The sequence below is a fragment of the Apostichopus japonicus genome, chromosome 12 (genome assembly GCF_037975245.1).
Source record: "Apostichopus japonicus isolate 1M-3 chromosome 12, ASM3797524v1, whole genome shotgun sequence".
Lineage (NCBI taxonomy): Eukaryota > Metazoa > Echinodermata > Holothuroidea > Aspidochirotida > Stichopodidae > Apostichopus > Apostichopus japonicus.
In genome coordinates, this window is record NC_092572.1 from 26,197,286 (window position 1) to 26,219,732 (window position 22,447).

General features: G+C 37.5%; 1 long non-coding RNA gene and 1 pseudogene across 2 annotated transcripts; one reads left to right on the forward strand and one right to left on the reverse strand.

Moving 5' to 3' along the window:
• The first annotated feature begins 49 nt into the window (after positions 1–49).
• Positions 50–20,189, forward strand: LOC139976921 (uncharacterized; annotated as a pseudogene).
• LOC139976924 (uncharacterized) lies at positions 4,612–9,370 on the reverse strand. 2 transcript variants are annotated; one of them, XR_011796321.1, is made up of 3 exons: positions 8,317–9,370; positions 7,309–7,518; positions 4,612–5,383 (listed from the first exon to the last, which is right to left on the reverse strand). It is a non-coding gene; the product is annotated as an uncharacterized lncRNA (long non-coding RNA). The 2 variants fall into 2 exon arrangements; XR_011796320.1 differs by having other exon boundaries at positions 7,309–7,521.
• Positions 20,190–22,447: the final 2,258 nt, after the last annotated feature.

Sequence of the window (22,447 nt, forward strand, 5' to 3'; positions counted from 1 at the left end):
CCGTAATAAATCCCAAAGATTGGGTCAGAATCTTATTTGAAGATTCTCACGAAGAAGATGCCGGTGTAACCTGTAACGGTGCACGTGCGTATTGGATTATTTTAAATTGTTATTCTTGCTATTGTTTTGAGTAGCTTCTTGAGGCATTTTCACATGGGACTCATGATTCGAAATTGAGTAACGTTTATTTACTAATAGCATTTTGAAATATGGTGGCATCACATAGCATCGCTTTTACTTTTATAAACCGATTTATGTCAGAACAACTGTGTAAGATCGAAATAGGTACATATGCTACCACCAATTTGAGAAGGTAAATGCATATTTACGGATGAGACTGCTTTTCAAGTTTCAATCTAAGACTGACATGAATTTAAACCACCTTGTAAATAAAGCGGCTTCGAGAGCACACATTGAGCATGCAAGGTTAAATACAATATGTCTGCTTCTAAAAGTGACCCGGCGGAAATACACCGTTGAAAGGGTTTTCGTTCGTGGCAACAGAACTGATATGACATATACTTGAATTAAATCCCAAAGATTGGGTCAAAATCTCATTTGATATTATTATTAAGAAATTAATTATAAACTTAAGTAATCATCAGTTAGGTAGGAAGTATAGTTGAGGAACACATTATCTAAAAACATTACCCTGTGGTGTGTTGTACTGGAATTGCAAGGAGTCAGCGGGCAGTTTTATTTTATTTTAAAAGAGACAAACCAAAACGTTGCTCCATTCTGGTCCAATTTTGCACGTGCTCGCTAAGGAGAATAGTGTCAACGATGACTCTCGCTTTGAAGACACAAGGTAAAGACCGTAACGCTTCAACGAAAGTTTGATTTGAGGAAAGATATTCAAGTCAAGAATAATTCTGCTTTTTCACTAAAGTTACTATGAAGTGATGCTTGACAAAACACACACAAAAACACCCCACACACAAACAGCAACTGCATATATTTTAGTTAAATATGTCCATATGATATGAGCAAAATATTCATTCCTCCTTGAAATCTGTCGTGGAACATTTCTGTTTGATGCAGTATCTAAATGTAAATTTGCAAAAGACAAGAACATTCGATTTGAGAAATTAAAAATCCTGTGATCTAGAAAAAGCTTGAGTTATGTGGAACATAACAAAAATCAGAATATCATTATGTAAAATCAGATAATTTTTGCGATTAAGCTGCGTTCAAATCGTCATGAGTTGACGGAGACCAAGTCTATTTGGGCAGGTATATTTATTCAATCCATTGTCTAAGGAAACCCGTCGTACGCTATTTTGAAATATTGTTTTTATTATATATCTACCGTCATCCGCAGTACGACTAGTTGGCGGCATCACAGATTATGAAGGTACAATAGAAATCTTCATGAATGGTGCTTGGGGGACTATTTGTGATGTATATATATATATATATATATATATATATATATATATATATATATGTATATATGTATGTATACATATATATATATATATATATATATATATTATATATATTTTATATATATTTTTTGCCTTTGTCGTTTACCTCCATTTCATTAACATCACGTCTGTTCAAAGTATCTCTTTAGAGATCGATAGTAAGGCAAAATATCTCACCAAAAACAGAACTAGTATTGTTCGATACAGGTGACAAACGCCTACAGTGAAATTACGACTTTCCTTGCCGGTTTCGAACCCTGGACATACAATCATATATATATATATGAATGGAAGTTGGGGAACTATTGCCGATGAAACCTGGGATGAACATGCCAGCAATGTTGTTTGCCGTGCACTAGGATACCAGGCAGGTGGATCACCACGCAGATATTGAGTGTTTGGGCATGGCGTTGGACCATTATTGTTGGATTATGTTCGTTACCGTGGAAACGAGCATAATTTGCTGTCATGCGATTATAGGTCAAATTCAATTAAAAATCTACACGACAGAGACGTTGGGGTTGTTTGTGAAGATAACAGTAAGCTACTTTAAAACCTCATTTTACTGCCTTTATTCTCTGCATTTGGTTCTCTTCAGACAAAATCTAAAAAAAAAATGTTTTGAGTTGAGGTAGTGAGAAAAAGATGTAGGAAACTATTGGAATTTATTTTATTCTTATTATATTAATATCTTGGTATAATTTGTCTCTGCATGATTACTTTACAGTAGCTACTATTATACTATGTCAATGGTCGTACACATTGAATGAAATTTGGCAGGTTGGAAGCAGATTTGAAGTATACGCATTCGATAATGTTTCGATTCACTTCTTTTGTATTAGATCCTGTTTCCACAAACTGTGATCGCGCTTGTGTCGATGCGGAAACTCGAACATGTGTTTACACATGGGATGTTACTTACTATTATTCAATGAATAGCAAATTTGGCAATTGTTCTACTAACCCGGATGATTGTGAGATAGATGGATGCGTTCCATTAGGTGGACGTAAACGTCCTCTTGTTACCGTCAACAAACAAGTTCCTGCTCCCAAATAATTGTAAGTGCAAATGTTTGTCTTAATATAGATAGAAAGTAAACCAACTGAAAAAGAAGCTGGTTATGAAAGCACGTTGTGGAGCATTTTGTTTCAGTTCGAAACCACTGTAATGTAATAGGCATATACTGCCAGGGAAACAACCGAACGCTTCACATATATTAATGGTTTCGTCACCCGAGGGTGGGCAGTTTTGATCGTACTTCCAGGTAGCGGCCTTGTATACAAGTGATTTTCCAACCGTGTATTCCTTCGGTTTACTAATGTATTTACGTTAATTGAATGGAAAGTAGCATTCCAGGGCCTTGTTAAGAACCCTCAACATTGGTTTTATACTGGAACAAGCTAATGTCTTACGAACTGAAATGATAATTCCAAACAGTTAATGTCTGTCCCAGAGAAAGGACTGGTATTGTTCTTCAATTGAGGGCATACATTACAATCGATGATTCGAATAGCATGTACGGTATCTGACAGTGTAAATTCGTCAGGAACTCCATTTTTCAATTTTTATTTCGTATAGGTATGCAAAGGCGATACAATTGTAGTGAACGTAACCAACATGTTGGACGATATGACTGGTGTCACGTTCCATTGGCATGGAATGAATCAGAACCTCACACCTTCAATGGATGGTCCATCCATGATTACGCAATGCCCAATACCTTTCGCCACGATATTTACTTACGAGTTCAGAGCAAATAATGCTGGAACATACTTCTGGCACTCGCACATTGGTCCGAATCGTGCGGATGGTTTGGCTGGTCCACTCATCATTCGAGATGCGGTAAATAACAAGTAAATCTAGTATTATCTTTTGAAATAGAGACACCGGCACTCTACTTTACCCATATTACTCGTTAAATAAGGATAGCAACATCACCCAACCCCATTCCCCGGCTTAAAAGCTGTGTCACCAAATATACCCACATGTGTATGCCGAGCTCATCTTTATAAAGTATTTTGGTTGGATGTTAATGTTGTCGTAAGTTTTAACTAGATCTGACCAACACAGAAACACAATATCATTCTTGAACTGTACGGTAGTAGTAGCTTAGAACTGTTTCAATTTGGTAAACTGAACACTGCATACAGTAAAATATTTACTGTATGGGCATTTTTGTTTTCACTTGGCATTACTGCAGACCACCGAAAACTCTGACAGATTGCTCACTTCCAATCTCACTGAAGAAAGAAAGTGACAAAGGAAAGTCTTCATGTCATCAACGAATACATTTATAAAGACTCTCTTGTCAGTTGAAATGTGTATAAGGACCATACTTAAAAAATAAGATTACCAAAGAAAAAGCAACGTAAAGTAGAAATACTGAAATTGCCGTAGTGGTATGACAAATAAACTTTATTAATCGTAGCATAATTCAGACCGAGAGGTTCCTTCTGCTTATGTCTCCTAGATGAGCATTTTCTGCTTGAAGCAAAACCAGTTATTCAACATTTTTTATGCCACAATGGAGGTTTCATGTTTGCATTGATAATCACTGTAGTATCTTCGAATCTTTTCCCTGAAATTAGATAAGATGGACCTGACTAAAGCGTAAGAGAGGAGATTTGTAAGTTCAGTTATTAACTATGTATCCTTTAAAACTGAGCTGCAAATGTGAAGTTAAATTCAAAGAAGGCAAATATTATGAATATAAGGATAAAATAGTTTATCCATAAAGTATGGTATTCGTTTTGTTTTCATTGACTAACAGATTGAGGTTAAAAGCGAACATTACGATGTAGATGACTCAACTCACGTTATGTTTATACAAGACTGGTTAGAAGATTACACTGAGACTGCACATTATATTAGTTATCTCTACGATAGGGGAGAAAACAATGCACGTTTCTTTCTGATCAACGGCAAAGGTAGAAATGACACAAGTGGCGCAAACACTTCCGCGGTGCCACGAGAAGTGATTAATGTACAGAGAGGGATGAAATACAGAATTCGTGTCATTTAATAATGGATTCGCTGGATGTCACATCAAACTTTCCGTTGATAATCACACTTTGAATGTTATTGCAATGGATGGCTATATTATAGAAAACACAGAGGTCACTGCCGTGATTGTTCACCCAGGAGAAAGATTTGACTTTGTTCTTAATGCATGTCAACCCGGTAACAGTACACTGAAAACTTAAATTGGTTCACCGACTAACAAAACGTTAGTCCATCTGGTGCCTCTCCCGACTAACATAGCCTTAGTCAGTTGCTATACCGACTAATTTATTCCTTAGTCAGTTGGATTTCTTAGTCGGTCATCTTAGTCCGTCAGCTTAGTCGATCAACAATTTCTCAGTCGGTAAATGTATATTAGTCAGTTACATTAGTTGGTGACATTAGTCGGTCTTTACCGACTAATTTATATGAGCCACCGACTAGTTTATAGCAGGTTTTACATTAGTCAGGATGGTGCCTCTCCCGACTAACCTTTCTTAGTCGGTATCGACTGACTAGTTGCACTGACTAGATTCACTGAAAGAATTAAACCCGACTAGTTTCACTGACTAGTATCACTGAAAGAAAAGAGAGCAGAAGAAACACAAATAATGTGTACGTTGGCAGTATTTATTTCTGATAAAACTTCTGATGTCTACAAAAGGCTGACTTTCGACAGATAGAGAAGAAATCACTGTAAATAAAATCTGAAAATCTGATTTTTTTTTTTCCAACAAAGTTAAGACAAGTTAATAGATCAAACATGAATCGCAAAAGTATAGCACTGCACAATAATGCAAAGTTGAATCTTGGGCAAGGGTTCCTCATGACTTTCGTATTAAAGTGGTACCCCAAATCGACACCAGTTAAGTCTTCACGAACAAAGAGTGTTTCTCATAACTACAAATGGCCTCCCACTTGTCTTCAGGAAGCCAAAATCTGCACCATTATTGACCTGTGAACAGAAAATATGATATACGTGTAAGCACAGATACAGATATAGCACATGATAACTCACATTATCATAAACATACATTTACATTAAAATTTTATAACATATTGGGAGGTATACATTTAAATCTAGGTCCGTCAAATTATAAGCCAGGAATAGCAGTTTTTACCAAATTATTATTAGCTTTGCACAGCATAACACCAAGTTATTTCTCAAAGCTTAATAATTATGTTAATCATGTTAATAATGATCCCAATAGACCGGGATCCCAGAGGGTTTGGTTAGCTGGGAAGGTAACCAATTGCCTTGTACATCACAATGTTCACAGTGCATTCCTGTATATGAAACCAGACGACTGGCAAACCGACTGTGGTGGGTGTGGCTGGGAGAGCAATTTTAAAGTCACCTGATAGCTAACCTAGATCAGTTTTCATGGTAACACATCAAAGTAAGTACAATATGTCAGGTATGGCCCCAAGAGCAACAAATGGCCATTGCCAGTAATTATTGGTGGTGGGGTACCCCTGCCAGTGATCTATAATTGACCCCTCAAGGCTGACCTAGGTCAGCTCATGAGGTAACCACTTGAAACCTACTGGAAAATGTTGGTTAGGGCTTCAGATACAACTGATGGGCATTGCCAGTAATTTTTATTGGTGGGGTACCCCTGCCAGTAGACCCCCAAAATGCCCATCCCCCATTGACCTAGATGAGCTCATGATGTAACCAGTTGAAAACTACTGGAAAATGGTATCACTTCATATGTAAGGGATGGGAATTTCCAGTATTTTATATTGGGGGGGGGGTACCCCTGCCAGTAGACCCCCAAAATGCCCATTCCCTCATTGACTTAGGTCAGCTCATGAGATAACCAGTTGAAAAATTACTGGAAAATGATAGGTATCACTTCATATGTAAGGGATGGGCATTTCCAGTCATTTACATTGGTGGGGTAACCCTGTCAGTAGACCCCCAAAATGCCCATCCCCCATTGACCTAGATTAGCTCATGAGGTAACCAGTTGAAAACTACTGTAAAATGATTGGCAGGATTCTATATATATGTAAGGGATGGGCATTTCCAGTAATTTATATTAGTGGGGTACCCCTGCCAGTAGACCCCCAAAAAGCCCCCCCCCCCCCTCATTGATCTAGGTCAGCTCATGATTTAACCAGTTGAAAACTACTGGAAAATTATTGACAGGATTCTATATGTAAGGGATGGGTGGACTCTGGCAGTGGTGGCCCACCAATATAAAATACTGGAAATGCCCATCCTTACATATGAAGTGATACCTATCATTTTCCTGTAGGTTTCAACTGGTCAAATCATGAGCTCACCTAGGTCAATGAGGGGATGGGCATATTGGGGGTCTACTAGCAGGGGTACCCCACCAATAAAAATTACTGGCAATGCCCATCCCTTGTATCTGAAGTCCTAACCAACATTTTCCAGTAGGTTTCAAGTGGTTACCTCATGAGCTGACCTAGGTCAGCCGTGAGGGGTCAATTATAGATCACTGGCAGGGGTACCCCACCACCAATAATTACTGGCAATGGCCATTTGTTGCTCTTGGGGCCATACCTGACACATTGTTCTTACTTTGATGTGGTTACCATGAAAGCTGCTCTAGGTTAGCTATTAGGTGACTTTAAAATTGCTCTCCCAGCCACATCCACCACAGTCGGTTTGCCAGTCATCAGGTTTCATATACAGGAATGCATTGTGAACACTGTGATGTACCAGGCAATTGGTTACCTTCCCAGCTAACCAAACCCTCTGGACTCCCGCTCTACAGATCAGTGAAAATTTGACCAAACTTATGAAGCTTGCACATAAATGATATACTAGACTGGTTTTTTTTTAAAACAGGTTATGAAAAGTATCTTAAATATCATTAAACAGTTGGGTACAATAGTTAAACTCACTCTTCCATCTTTTTTCTCTATGGTACTTGTTCCTTTGCTTTTTGGACTCTTGGATAAACTCTTTTGTTCTGCGAAGGGTACCAATATATCATCTTAAAACATGTCTTTAAGCCATATAACACAGTTCTCCTCTTCTGTTGTTGCCTCCACACTGGTGTCGTACATCACAGGAAAGCTCACCCTTGACTTAGATATTTGGCTTTTCAATTCCTGCTGGAAGAAAGAAACAGCAAAGTATTCATCATTTGAAAAAAAAAATAAATAAAGTTTTCACCACAAAGTTATGTGAGATTTGCTTCCACTATAGTCTCAAAAAACAATCCCAAAGTTTGAAGCAGACTGTATAAAGCTGAAAATTTGAACGAGAGTGTCATCACCATTGCAACCAGAATCAAATGCCCAGAATACAGAGATAATAAAACATGGGCTAAATCTTTGTTTGTTTTTATGATCTTTAAAAATATAAAATTTTAGAAACAGAAATGCACTGAGCCAACTTATTTATAGGCCTAATCGTTTTTAGTTGTTATTTTGCTTGCTCACATAACAAGCCTGTTTAGACCTAGGCTAGAGGAGAATCAGTACTTTGTTACACTAAGTTTGTCTTCGGTCGTTTTGATATAGTCTTACTAGTAGTACTAAAGTATATAATGGACCGGCGAAGACTAGAGAATACCCAGAGTTTTAGCAACTGCGTTAAACTGTATCATCTGATCTATTATTTACGCCAATGAGTTTCATTCAATCTAGGATCAAAAAGAGAAAAGTAATTAATCTTAACCTACTTTGCTACTAAACAGATATGCTTGAATTACAAATAAATGTCAAAAAAACATCATAATCTAAGAATCGATGCATATACATATACATAAACAGAATAATTTGAATTCGCGCAAGTGAACCCTGCACTACATTGGACAGAAAAAAAACGTGCAATTAGACCAAACTAAACATACTAAATTTTCCGTTACTTCTACATAAAATATCAATACAAATACAACAACTTACTCTTTTGGCAGTATACTAAAAGCACATGTTATAATAACTTCAGACTATCAAGCTTTCCTGAGAAAAAACGGTTAATACTTCTTACAGTAAGCAAGTCGACCGTGAAGGAATGTCGCAATTGTTTCCTGGGCGTGACCGGAAATTAAATACTAAAAAATGATAAATGAAAAGGTTAAATAGAACTGAAGCGTGCATCCTGACTGCTCGCAACATTATAATACCGTTGACTAGCCAACATAATTTGTTCAGCCTACTGTGACTGTACGTTTGAAGGTCTAGCCTTGCTTATTCAATATCACAAAGCCTACCCATTTAGATTCACATGGGAAATTACAGGAAATCTTTACCAAATGAGTGTAGACTTCAAATAAACTATTGAGCCTTATAGTTCCAGCATTTGTTTGGGAATAAATAAGAAGATTATGTGCCACTGTTCAATCTAGCCCAATACACACATAACACATTGTTAATTGGTGTTTAGGATGCACACTTTAGTGTTGAGAATGCACTGCAGTACCCAGTAGAAGCATATAGGCTACTCACTGTCATTGCACTTGTGTATTGCGAAACGCCAACGTGACAACGGTAGCGTTACACTAACCATAATACAGTACTAGTGCCAGTGGCCTAACAATTAACTTTAATTTTACCTTCAAGTTAAAGGAATAACAGGTAGGCCGATGATGCAGTTAATACCTCCATTCTTCTAAAGACCTTCTTGGGTGATTTACGGTTGAAAGTTGCTTAGAGTGATCGTATGAAACTATGCCAAGCCCAGCAAGCTGCCGTTGCCTCTCGGTTTCCAAATTGATGTGAATCGAATTGGGTTAAAATACATTAGTCCGTCGACACCGACTAAGCTACGATTATGGCGTAAATCGGGTGTCCGTATCGTTCTTAGTCCATGGGTTAAAATACCTTAGTCCGTCGCCACCGACTAAGCTGCGATTATATTTTCCTTAGTCAGTGTAAACTAACTAAGAAGCAGCGATGAAACCAAGATTTTTGCTAGTCCGTGTGCATTGACTAACGTTACAGACTAATTTAACGTTAGTCCGTGGCAATATTGACTAGTTTATTTTTTCAGTGTACTCATCGGCTTCGGATCGAGGGGTATGTTGTTTTCAGATGTTATTTAATTGTATTTACTGCTTTGTGAAAACAGTGAAAACTATTCAGACGCATCCGACTCAATGCGGATCTCAGAGTTTGTTGTAATGTTGATATTGAGGGCGTTGATGTCAAGTGGTTAAGGCAGTGGACTTTTGATCTCAGGATTACAGGTTCGAGCCCTGGCCAGATCATTGAGTTGTGTCCTTGGGTAAGGCACTTTATTTCCATTGCCTCTCTTCACCCAGGTGTATAAATGGGGACTTGCGAGGTGACTTGTTAAAATAGTTGCGTGCGCCGGTTTGTGGCTGCACCCTATGGGAAGTCCCCCGGGACACGTGGCTGTTGTGCCCCAGGAGAGGTTGTTTGAATTGTGCACACTTTGGTGTGTAGGTGCGACAAGTTACCAATGACCAGGGTTAATTGTAAAGCGCATAGAACTTAAATACCGGAGTAATAATAAAATAATAATAATTAAAGGAAAGAATGGCTCTCATCGGTGACCGGACAACTCCCCCCTGGACAATTACCCCCCGGACAATTACCCCCCAGACAATTCCCACCCCGGACAGTTCCCACCCCAGACAATTCCTCCCCCCGACAATTCCCATCCCGGACGACTTCCCCCCGGACAATTACCCCCCGGTCAATAACCTTCCCGGACAATTTCCCCCCGGACTATTTCCCCCCCCCCCCGGACAATTTCCCCCGGACAATTGCTATGGCGCGAGAAAGCGGAATATATACGTACAAATATATATATGCTGTACTTGCGAAATGCATACATGGTTAACTTCAAAAATACATTTTAGACATATTTGTTTACACATATATATTCCCTGAAAATTATATTTATTCCCTTAAAGTATATATTTATATATTCTCCAGGCGTACAGAAAGTATTTTCTTAATAACAAATATGTATTCTGTGCAAAAATATATATTCTCTTACAGTAAATATTCTGTCAAAAATATATATTCTCTAACACAAAAAATATTTTTTCTCTGCCAAGAATATATTTATTCTCTAAGAGAAAAAAAGGTATTCTCTAAAGAAATATATATATCCTTTTTCAAAAAGTATGTCAATTCTCTGACCGAAAAATATTTTTCTCTAACAAAATATATAAATTCTGTGACAGAAAATATATATATTCTATAGAAAAAGTTTTTGTCTGTACAAAAATAAATTTTTATTCTTTGTAGGAAATAATATATATTCTCTAATAACAAAGTTCTATTCTGTGCAAAAAATATATTCTGTAAGAAAAATATATGTGCTTAACAAAGTACGGTGCTCTGTAAGTGCCAACTGAGATGTTTTGTTGTTATTATTATTATTATTATTATTATTATTATTATTATTATTATTATTATTATTATTATTATTATTATTATTATTATTATTATTATTATTATTATTATTATTATTATTATTATTATTATTATTATTATTATTATTATTATTATTATTATTATTATGGTTCCTTATATAGCGCAAATACTATAACATACGTATATTCAAATGCGCTTTACATGATGAAGAATAAAACAATAATAAGTAGAAATAAAAATACAAAACAAATCAAGTTAAATTAAGTTAAGTTAATAAAAATAGTGGAAAAAAGAAAATAATTACAAGATAAAGAGTAAAACAAATATATAACAACAAAACAATTTACGAAATAATAATACATAAAATGAATTCAGATATTATAAGCATTGCAGTATAAATAAGTCTTAAGTTTGGATTTAAAAAGGGTAAAACTTTCAATTTTTCTTAAAACCTCAGGGAGTGAATTCCATAAAACAGGCGAAGCATAGCTGAAAGATCTCGGTCCAAATTTAGCAGTTCTTATGTTAGGAACAGTTAAAAGCAGAGCGGACGAGGAACGCAACGGTCTAGAGGGAGTGTAAAGAGAAATTAAATCACAAAGGTACTGCGGTGCAATATTGTAAATACATTTAAAAGTGAGTAATAAAATCTTATAAGATATTCTTTCTCTAACTGGAAGCCAATGCAAGTTATGTAGGACGGGTTTTATATGATCATATTTGGAAGTACCCGTTACAAGTCTGGCAGCAGCATTTTGGATTTTCTGAAGTTTATCTATGAGATGTGAAGGTAAGTTACAGTATAATGAATTGCAGTAATCTATGTGTGACGTAACAAATGCATGAACAAGTGATTTACATGAGGTATCATCCAAGTAACTACGAATATGCCAAAGGTTATGAATACTAAAATTTGCTTTTCTACACACATTTGCAACATGTAAGTCAAGTGAAAGACTTTTATCAAAAATAATACCCAAATTACGAACCTTATCAACTGTATGAATTGTTGCCGCCCCCACTTGAAAAGAAAAATCAGGAAGTTTAGCCAATTGTTGCTTTGAACCTATGACTATCAATTCAGTTTTTGTATCATTTAGTTTAAGATTATTCGTTAAAAACCAGTGACGTGCATCAGCTACACAATTTTCCATTGCAGAAATTGCCTCACCTCTGGCAGTGTCATTGCCAGCATTAAAAGCAAGATAAAATTGATTGTCATCAGCATAACCCTCACAGTAAGGAAGGTGCTTAAGCAAAACATGATACAATTGGGATAAGTATGTAATAAAAAGTATGGGGCCAGTACAGCTTCCTTGGGGGACACCGTGCTTCAAAAAGAAGTCTTTAGAAAATGTACCATTTACAAGAATTTTTGACGCCTATTACATAAATAACTTTGAAACCACTGAAACACCAGGCCTTTGATATTTATACGATTACCCAGAGTATAAATGTTCAGTAACTTCAGTGACCAGCTTATTCATCATATTGCTGTTTTCTTCACATCCACTTTCTTTCCGTTGATGTATAGAGTCCTTGCAGAAGTGCAACAAATTATTGAAAGACTGTGGTTAGAGAAGAGCAAATAGTGGAATATATGCTAAGTCTTAGCCTAGTGTAAGTAATAAGTATGCTGTTTAGAGTAGTCTAACGTTAACATCACACTACCAACTATCCTACTAACGCGCTATATCTGGACGCCATGATTGCAGTACTGCTGCTATACGTATATGTTACCTATGTTATACCAGGGAGCTGCTACTCTAACAGCTCGATCCCTGTTTATATGATATGTTAATGGGACTGTTAAGCCGGCTAGATACAGTAGGCTATGCTGTCGATCGTTTCGTCGTAATATCATATGCAATGTGATGTCGCAAAACCACTAACTTTGAACTGCATTTCGGTTCTGAGCAAGAAAGTGCATTGTACTTGCACACTTATTGCCAATATAATGAATAAGCTGTTCACTGAAGTTACTGAAACACCAACATCTCAGTTGGCACTTACAGAGCTCCGTACTTTGTTCAGCATATATATATATATTTCTTACAGAATATATTTTTTGCACAGAATAGAAAGGCCTACCTGACATGTCAATAAAACATTGTATCCTAATTCAGTCAGCAATATGAGGCATAGCTTCGGCTTTTGTCCACAAACTTTCAGTTCTGTTACCAAATTGTTGACCCTTATTATGGCCAGCAAGAAAAGACGAAACTTTGAATTCATCGGGGGTGTTGAAGAAATTGGGAGGGTGGCTGATCATTGTAGTACTTTGCTGCTAAATGATCAGAACAACCCAGATTGCTTGAAGAAATAAAGGAGGAAATTCAAAAAGAGTGGGCTCAACTCAAGTCTCAAGTCAGTGGCAAAAAATATTCCATTTGGTCCCCTATCCCAGCTTGTAATCCAGGAAGGCTACAACTATCCTCTGTTTTCTGAATTATTTAAAGTAATGGTACACCTTTTGCACGCAAAGTAAGGCTTCCAAGCGGCAGGTTTAAGCAAATGCAAGTATGTTGGAGTTTATAGTTTTTGAGTTTTAGATTCTACGGATGCCCATAAGCTCATTTCCAATGCCAATAGCCCCTATTCGTACGAGGCGTAACGCACATGTTATCTGATATAGGCTGGTCGGTGGGAGATACTGTAGCTTATAAACAAGGTTTCCACAACTTGGCGTCTGGCGACTCAAAATGACCTTTGATCTCAATAAAATATTGTACTGAACGTGTCACAACTACATACTAAATATGAGATTCGTTCAACATTCCCTTCTTGAGATATCGTGTTTACAAGGTTTACACTATTTGACCCCTGGTGAACCCAAATGACCTTTGACCTCCACATTAAACTAGAGGCTTTTGCTCCTAAATGTGGTACCCTACTCACGAACTTAAATATGATATTGGTTTAAGCTTACATCCTTGAGATATCGTCTTTACAAGGTTTTTACTATCTGGCCCCTGGTGACTCAAAATGATCTTTGACCTACCCACAAAACAAAAGGGTTCTTCTACCCAATGTGTTACTCATATACACCAATATAAGATTGGTCAAAGCTTCACTTCCTAAGGTATCGTATTTACAAGCGAGGCGTTACACCCCCCCCCCCCAGCACACACGCATACACGCATACACACTCTCCGCCCGCATGAATGCATAGGTTACGATTGTCATCGAAACCAAAACTGAAATCTCTTGTTGCACACCTTCACTTTTACTGGAATAATAGCCTTAACCCCGCCTACATCGGCTGTCAATCAATCGTCGAAATTTCCGAGGAAGGGGATTGTCCGGGGGGAAACTGTCCGGGGGGGAATTGTCCGGGGGGCAATTGTCATGGGTGGGAATTGTCCGGAGTGGGAATTGTCCGGGGGGCAATTGTCAGGGTTGGCAATTGTCCGGGTGGGAATTGTCCGGGGGGCAATTGTCAGGGTTGGGAATTGTCCGGGGGGCAATTGTCCGAGGGGGAATCGTCCGGGGGGTAATCGTCCGGGGGGAAATCGTCCAGGGGGGAATTGTCCGGGAACCCTCTCATCATAATATCAATCTGATATCTGTGGCGTTTTTAGGTCAGTTCCAGGCAAGAAATTTGAAGTTTAATTTACGACTTGTCATTGATGCTTTGCAATCATTTAAAGAATTTACAACTTAAAGTAATTGCAAAGTTGGTATTCTTCAGTCTTGCTGGTCTCGTTTCGTTGTACTTTCGTTGTGTAGACTGACATTTTTGATGCGTAAACTTTCATTTGCCATTTAGATGCTTACAGTTTCATCATATACATTCGTTGTATAATTTAGATACGTATAATTACATGCAAAATACATAGTTCGCTTCCCACAATTTAGTCATATAGCCTGCACATTATGCAAGTCATGTTTTACTTCGATATATAGGTTAAGCCTACATATTCGGTGTATGTCATTCCATTATATGCACTTTCGTTATGAATACTTAAGATTGACGAAGAGTTTTATATCTATTTGTGCGGCTTTTGCTCTTTTGAAGTGTGCAGGGAAGCTGCACAAAGCATCCACACGAGTATGCTGAAATCCGATACAGTGATACTTACCAACAATCAGGACCAAACAATTGCACTGGGACTAATGATATGGCGGAGACGGTTTTAAATGTACCAGTAAGATCTAAACCTACGTACAGCAAGAGCATCCCCCTTGTAAACGTTAATGCCACTAGTGAGTTGTACTAACTTTCTTTGTGATATTAGTGAGTTGGTACACTGGTGTATATACTTATATGTTATGTATATATCTTGAAAAGTAATAGACACTACCTGTAATGTTGCTACATTTCTATATCGATACACTACCAACAACTTATTAAAATCAATGCCAACCAAATAAAACTATGTCAGTACCAGAGTATTGAAAACATAGCCAATGATCCATAATTAGTAAGAATATAATAACTATAACCTTACAAATTGATAAAAATGAATGCATTGATGTAGATAATAAAACACATGTAAGTTTACATTAAACCAGTTGTTAGACGTGTTTCATGACAAAAGTTTTGTAATCCAATCACAAATTTTGTTTATATATGTAAATATTCGTTATTTTTAAGAGTGTGAGTGGTTCAGATGTACACTTTCACTTAAAATTTAGTTTGGTGGTGGGCGCGGAACAGCTTTGGTAGCCATTTGCTATCAGTTGAGGTTTGGTGCACTAGTGCACTTTTTACACAAACGCATGTAATTTTTTTTCGTTCAGACGCTTTAACATGTCAGTACGACATTTTGCTGCATATCCATTGGGACTGACCTAACATGAATAAGTGGAAACTATATATATTGCATATCATCATTTGTAAACAACCTAACAGAGGCTGTTGGAATGAAAGCATTTCCCTATAACTGCTAACGATCATGAATAATAATTAAAGAGGAAAACAAACACATGGAAGGCAACATTGCCCTAAAAGACTTTTTGTAAAGCCAAGATAAGATATACCTTTACATAGGGATGAAATATCTACAGTGGGATAACGCCACCGCCACCGCCACCGCCACCGCCACCGCCACCGCCACAGCCATCGCCATCGCCATCGCCATCGCCATCGCCATCGCCATCGCCATCGCCATCGCCATCGCCATCGCCATCGCCATCGCCATCGTCATCGTCATCATCATCATCATCATCATCATCATCATCATCATCATCATCATCATCATCATCATCATCATCATCATCATCATCATCATCATCATCATCATCATCATCATCATCATCATCATCATCATCATTATAGTTATTATCATTATCATTATCATTATCATTATCATTATCATTATGATTATGATTATCATTATGATTATGATTATCATTATGATTATTATTATTATTTTACAGTTATTATTATTATTATTATTATTTTACAGCGATTCTTAAATGCTTTCTTTCTAATTCCGTCAAAAGTATGTCTGGTCCGGCTTGATTATGTAATTAACGTTAATCCCATCTTGAAAACACGGTTTTATAGTTCATGCAATATTTGCATGATACAATTGTTTGAAAGTGGAGACAAATTGTGCTAATCTTATGACTATCATTCTTCCTACCATCATAGGAATAAATAACATACCTTACGCAAGAAAAACACACTATCTGCTCTTGGGAGTAAATCTTGTTACAAACGTTGAAAAGGGCTTGCGGAGAGACCTACCTCAAGTCAATAACATTTCCTTCAAGATCCCTTCATCTCCTCCACTCACTCAGTACAACGATACGAATCTCTCCGCCTACTGTATTTTTGACGATCCTTTGACATGGCCACGAAACTGTTCAATCAATCAATGTTCATGCACCCAAGTCATCGAAGCCGATTTAAATGAGGTAAGCAATTAATACCTTTATTTCTGTGACTTTACAAAGGGCTTGTACGGTTGAACTAAGTTATCGTTTTTAATAATGCAGGAAACTTTAAAGTGAAATATGCCCATAACTATTGTCATTGTGTGCCTAGATGGTTAACTGTCAGTTCTGGTCATCATGACAGGCAGGTGCGTGGAACATGCTCATGGAAAGGGAACCGAGTTATATACCCTGACACAACAGTCAAATGTAGACGTACACAGCATAACTCTTCACTTCATGGCAAAAATCGAACGAATCCATTCTCGGCCTTTTTGGTTAAATCGTTTGTAGTATATCTTCCCTTTCAAACGGAATCGTGATACGCATCTAAAGATGATATCACAGGCTCAATACATGGGTATCAGTAGATTGGTCGATTGGAATTCGTTCTCAGGTTCTTTTTCGCGTTAGTTTCTGCTTAAGAACGTTAGTACAATTCGATTTTCAGCAGCAGAAAATATATGAATAAGACGTTCTAATTGTGTTTGCTTTATTTCAGGTCGTGGAACTATTTTTTTATGCACCAAGGAATGGTACTATGTCATGTCATCCAATGCACTTACATGGATTTACTTCTAGCGTTGTAGGAATGGGAAGATTGGATCAGAACCACAGTATGAGCATCGAGGACATACGGAATCTAGATCAAGCAGGTCACTTTCCTCGTCGAAAAACTGACAAACCAGTTAGAAAGGATACATTTTGCGTATCTCATCGCTCTTACATGATCATTCAGTTCAGGGCCGACAATCCTGGTTGGTGGTTTCTTCATTGTCACCTGGATTTTCACGCACTGGCAAGTACTATTTAAAGGTTGAATTGAGTCAAAAATTGGTAAAACTGTGAACCAATGTGTGATATTAAGTATATCAAAATGCAAATGCCAGTTGTTTTTGCCATCTTCTGGTACGGATTGTATCCATGTCCGCTTAGAATGAATAAATAAATAAATACTTAATTTCGTAACTTAAGTTGAATCAGAGACTTAACATTGAATTATTTAGTTCACAAAAAAAGTGTTTAAATGGAATATGTACCTTATACTCTGAAAATGAACGTTGGTGTTCTTCCAACCAATGTCCCATATTTAGTTCGTTGGGGAGCTAACAGTTATTTTATTTTGGCCCAAGCTAGATTTCTGTAAACAGTACCTTTAAAAAAAATAGAAGTTGCATGTGCAAAGGGGTTCCTGAGAGTGTGTACCCTGTTAAAGTCCAATAGGTACCACTGCTCGAGACCAGTTTACACATATATTATGTTATTGCGTTGTTTTCAGGGGTACATACTCATGACTTTGCAATGTACGTATTAATTTTTCTTGATTCTCTCATATTATAAGACATTTTACATCAAAAGCGTTTATGAAATGGACCTGATCGGTCAGACACTGCTAGATTGGTCACGACCAGACTAAATTCGGATGTCTTTAACTTGGAACTCATGGACAGTTATACAGTGTGCGTGTGTTAAAGACTACGACTGATTGGAATTTTACTAATGTTATTAATGTCAATGTCAATCGGGAGTGTGCGGTCACCGTGCCCAGAAAACACAAAACTTTATCATAACATTTTTAAAAGAGCCTCTCAAATAAGTTTTTATAACGTTGAATGTGGTGTTATAAAAACGTCGGCATAACGTTTTTATGAGATATTAATGTTAAATTAATGTTATATGAATGTTTTAACGAAACAATGTTTTGAAAAAATAGCCTGAAAACGTTTTCGTGAAATATTTATTACACCACAAATAACGTTATCAAAACAAAAGACGAAACGTTTTAAAAACGTTTTCGTGTTTGCTGGGTGGTTCTCAACTAAGTACGCGGGACTAATTTTACATGTAGCGTATAGCACAGACTTTGTGTATGCGCATATCAGTCGTTCAGTGTGAAGGGGTGAGTGGTAAAAGCATTGGTTGACTATCAGTTGACTATCAAAAACCATGTCACAACGGACCAACGGGTGAATTAAGTCGGGTCGTTACAATCAGGCCGCGCAATTCCCAGCTTAATGCAAGCCGAATCAATACTTGAACGTGGAAAACTTTGTTTCTTCGGGATTCATCTCGGTCAAATGGCTTTAACGAGCCTTTGGGGTCGTAAACTATATATATGGTATATCATGCCATATCAGTTCAGTAAGGTTGCGTGCAGCCGGCCTTATCTGTATTTAATGGATGGAATTAACTGATTTAAGAACCCTACAACTCTTGTTTATTTACCTTGACGTTTTGTCACTTTAGCTTTTTGTTCGCTGGAATAGAAAAATCTATTGATGTGACACTATGTTATGATAGGTGAACTTGACTGTTTCATTCTAGCAAAGATCACTGGGGATAGGGACAAGCCGTCGAAAAATCAAAGAAGTAGAACCATATAAAGAAATATGTAAACATTACACCGCTTCCGCTGCTTCACCAACTGGACCCCCCACGGGAGCATTTAATTACACTCCATTGAAATTGAATTCCTATGTAAAATGATTCCAACGCGTATGCGTAGTACGGCCGTTATTTTAAAACTGTATTGTTTCTTTACATTGGTATCATATAAAAAACGTTGCTCAGCGTGTCACTGCAGTCGATTTCTTATAAGCTAATTGTTTCCAAAATGGATCCAATGAAAGCACTCTTGAGAAACGATCTTGTCAGTTTGTCAGGTTTTAAGTGACTTCATTCCAGCGAACTACCGGTTCCATCTAATATCAATCGAATAAACGGCCACATAGGGTCAGGAACTAAACTTAAGTCTTTAGAACGACACCACTCATCTCCGCGTGGCGCTGTGCAGCTCGGTGACCAGGACCGAAAAATACATTCATTCACTGAAGTCGGCCTAATAACAAACTATTTTGAAAATGCTCTCCCGATAGCCACCAAAATAAGAATTCAAAAGAAATCCTGGTCTCTATAGAGAAGCCAGACAGTCCTTTGTCCGGGCGTCTATATGTGCCAAAAATAAGAAATGAACGGCCACCCAAATCCACACCATGGTTGAGTTTTGAGGATCTTGTACTTTCCTTCTGGGTCCATTTAAACTGCAGCAATACTCTTTGCAATGGCACTCCCCAACCCCAGATATCTGGAAAAAAAGAGGCGACCGTTCACCGGTTAATATTTTCATTGTTAACCGTTAACCGCTTCATCGTTTATGCCGAAACTGGTTATTTGAGAAACGGCCGAGGTTTGCTTACCCGATCAGGGTTTGATTCTCTGTGGAAGCACATGACCGGGAATGATTCTACAGAACATTACAGGTGTTATCTATAAAAATGTGGGGAAACTATACAAAAGCTGTTGTGTAATCGGTTCAATTCCTGTTTTCTATCCGTCACCTGGCATAACTAACGAACGGAATATTTTCTCTTTTCTTCACTACAGCTTGGCATGGCACTTGTAATACATGTTGGAGAAGATAAGCATCTTAAAGACTTGATCCCAAGAGATTTTCCTAGGTGCAACAACTTCACTCCACCCCTTTAGCCGGTTAAGGAGTACATTTCACCACTTTGGTGATATATAACTATTAACAAAGTGTATTATTTTCTTCTTTTCATTATTTTTATAACAATGGGTAACATTATACCAAACTGTAATTGGATAATAAAAGCTGTGTTTGGATTGTTTTGGTACTATTACTTGCTTCAATATGAAATTTACTGAAGTTTAACAAAGTATTGTTCACTTAGCCTAATGACTTTGTACATATATATTTTGTTTTACAAACCACTACTTCGGTTTGGTATTTCCCAAATTTCAGATTGTAAAGATTAAGGAATTATAAATAAAAACATGATATCCTTTCGTGTGCCCTGATACATCTTTGTTGATATGTTTAACATAGTAATAAAAAAACATAAAGAAATGGTTACATTTTATTCTAAACTTTACATTGCCAATCGTTCTCAATGTATTTGATCTAAGCAAATCAGATCCAGGAACAATATATCATGCAATGACTTTCAATATGATTTTTTATGTGAAAGTTCAGAAAACGATGTTTCGTTCCACAGGCAAATTTGTAGATTGCTAGTTTTCTACTGGTTACATTCGACCTGGTGACTGACACATTAATGTGATATGTATATCATGAGAAAGTGACACAGCAAAGCCCATGTGTCAAAAGAAATAATGACAACGATGTCGAGATGTTTTACATTACAGTGGACAATACTTCTTCATTAAAACTACGTATGGAAATAACGTTGAATAATTCGTAAGCTCAGCAATGAGTACAGAAACTTAAATTGAACATTGTGTTAACCAGAGACACACATGATTTAACAGTTAAAACTGCTAGAAATTACCATTTGCACATTTGTTTTACTGAGATTTTTATTATATACTATCTGAAGAATAGGTAGAATTGCGGTAAATTTCATGTTAATCTTCGTATTTCTCGTAAAAACGGCAGTCGGATGTAAACCACTTCTTGACGGTCAACTATCCGGGCAAATAGGTAAGCTAATTATCGTTTGTCAAATTTGTAGCAGAGCCTTTTCAGCATTTAGCACAACCCTTCCAAAATGTGAATAATCGAGAATGTATTGTATTAACATGATGATGGGTATTATAAGCCCTCTTCGCGTTCCCATGGAAATTCTCAGAATGAGCCAGACGTTTCTATATTATTAGTATAAGTATTGCATTAGTATTAGTATTACAGTGTAAAGTTACATCGCCTTAAACACTATCCATATTCGGGCCTGCCGGAGAGGTGGAGATCAAGAAAATGTTGATGAAATCTGCTCCGAAGTCGTGTGAACTCGATCCTGTACCTACATCGCTAAACAGTGCATAGATGTCTTTGTTCCATTTGTCACCAATATTGTCAATTTGTCTCTATCATCCGGACTTGGCAGGGTTTGCATATCACTAAACACTTCACACAACAGACTTGGCAGGGTCTGCATATCACTAAACGGTATTCACACAACTGACTTGGCAGGGTCTGCATATCACTAAACGGTATTCACACAACTGACTTGGTAGGGTCTGCATATCACTAAACGCTATTCACACAACTGACTTGGCAGGGTCTGCATATCACTAAAGGCTATTCACAAAACTGCCTTGGCAGGGTTTGCAGATCACTAAACACTTCACACAACTGATTTGGTAGGGTCTGCATATCACTTAACGCTATTCACACAACAGACTTTGCAGGGTCTGCATATCCCTTAACGCTATTCACACAACGGACTTGGCAGGATCTGCATATCACTAAACGGTATTCACACAACTGACTTGGTAGGGTCTGCATATCACTAAACGCCATTCACACAACATACTTGGCAGGGTTTGCATATCACCAATCGCTACTAAAGGCATTGAAGACTCGCCCCAAACCGCGTGCGGCCATCTGAAAATAAGTTAACTTTCCGTTACTTGCGAGTGACGTTTTGTCACATACTTGGAAAGGTTTTAATATCACTAAACCTAATTCATACAACGGCCATGGCGGGTTCTGCATACCACTTAACGCTATGCACACAACGGACTTGGCATGGTCTTCATATCAATAAACGGTATTCACACCATCAACTTGGCAGGGTGTGCGTATCACTAAACGCTATTCATATAACTGCCATGGCGGGTTCTGCATATCACTAAACGCTATTCAGTGCTCACACAACTGACTTGGCTGGGTCTGCATATCACTAAACGCTATTCAGTGTTCACACAACGGACTTGGCAGGGTCTGCATATCACTAAACGCTATTCACACAACGGACTTGGCAGGGTTTGCATATCACTAAACACTTCACACAACAGACTTGGCAGGGTCTGCATATCACTA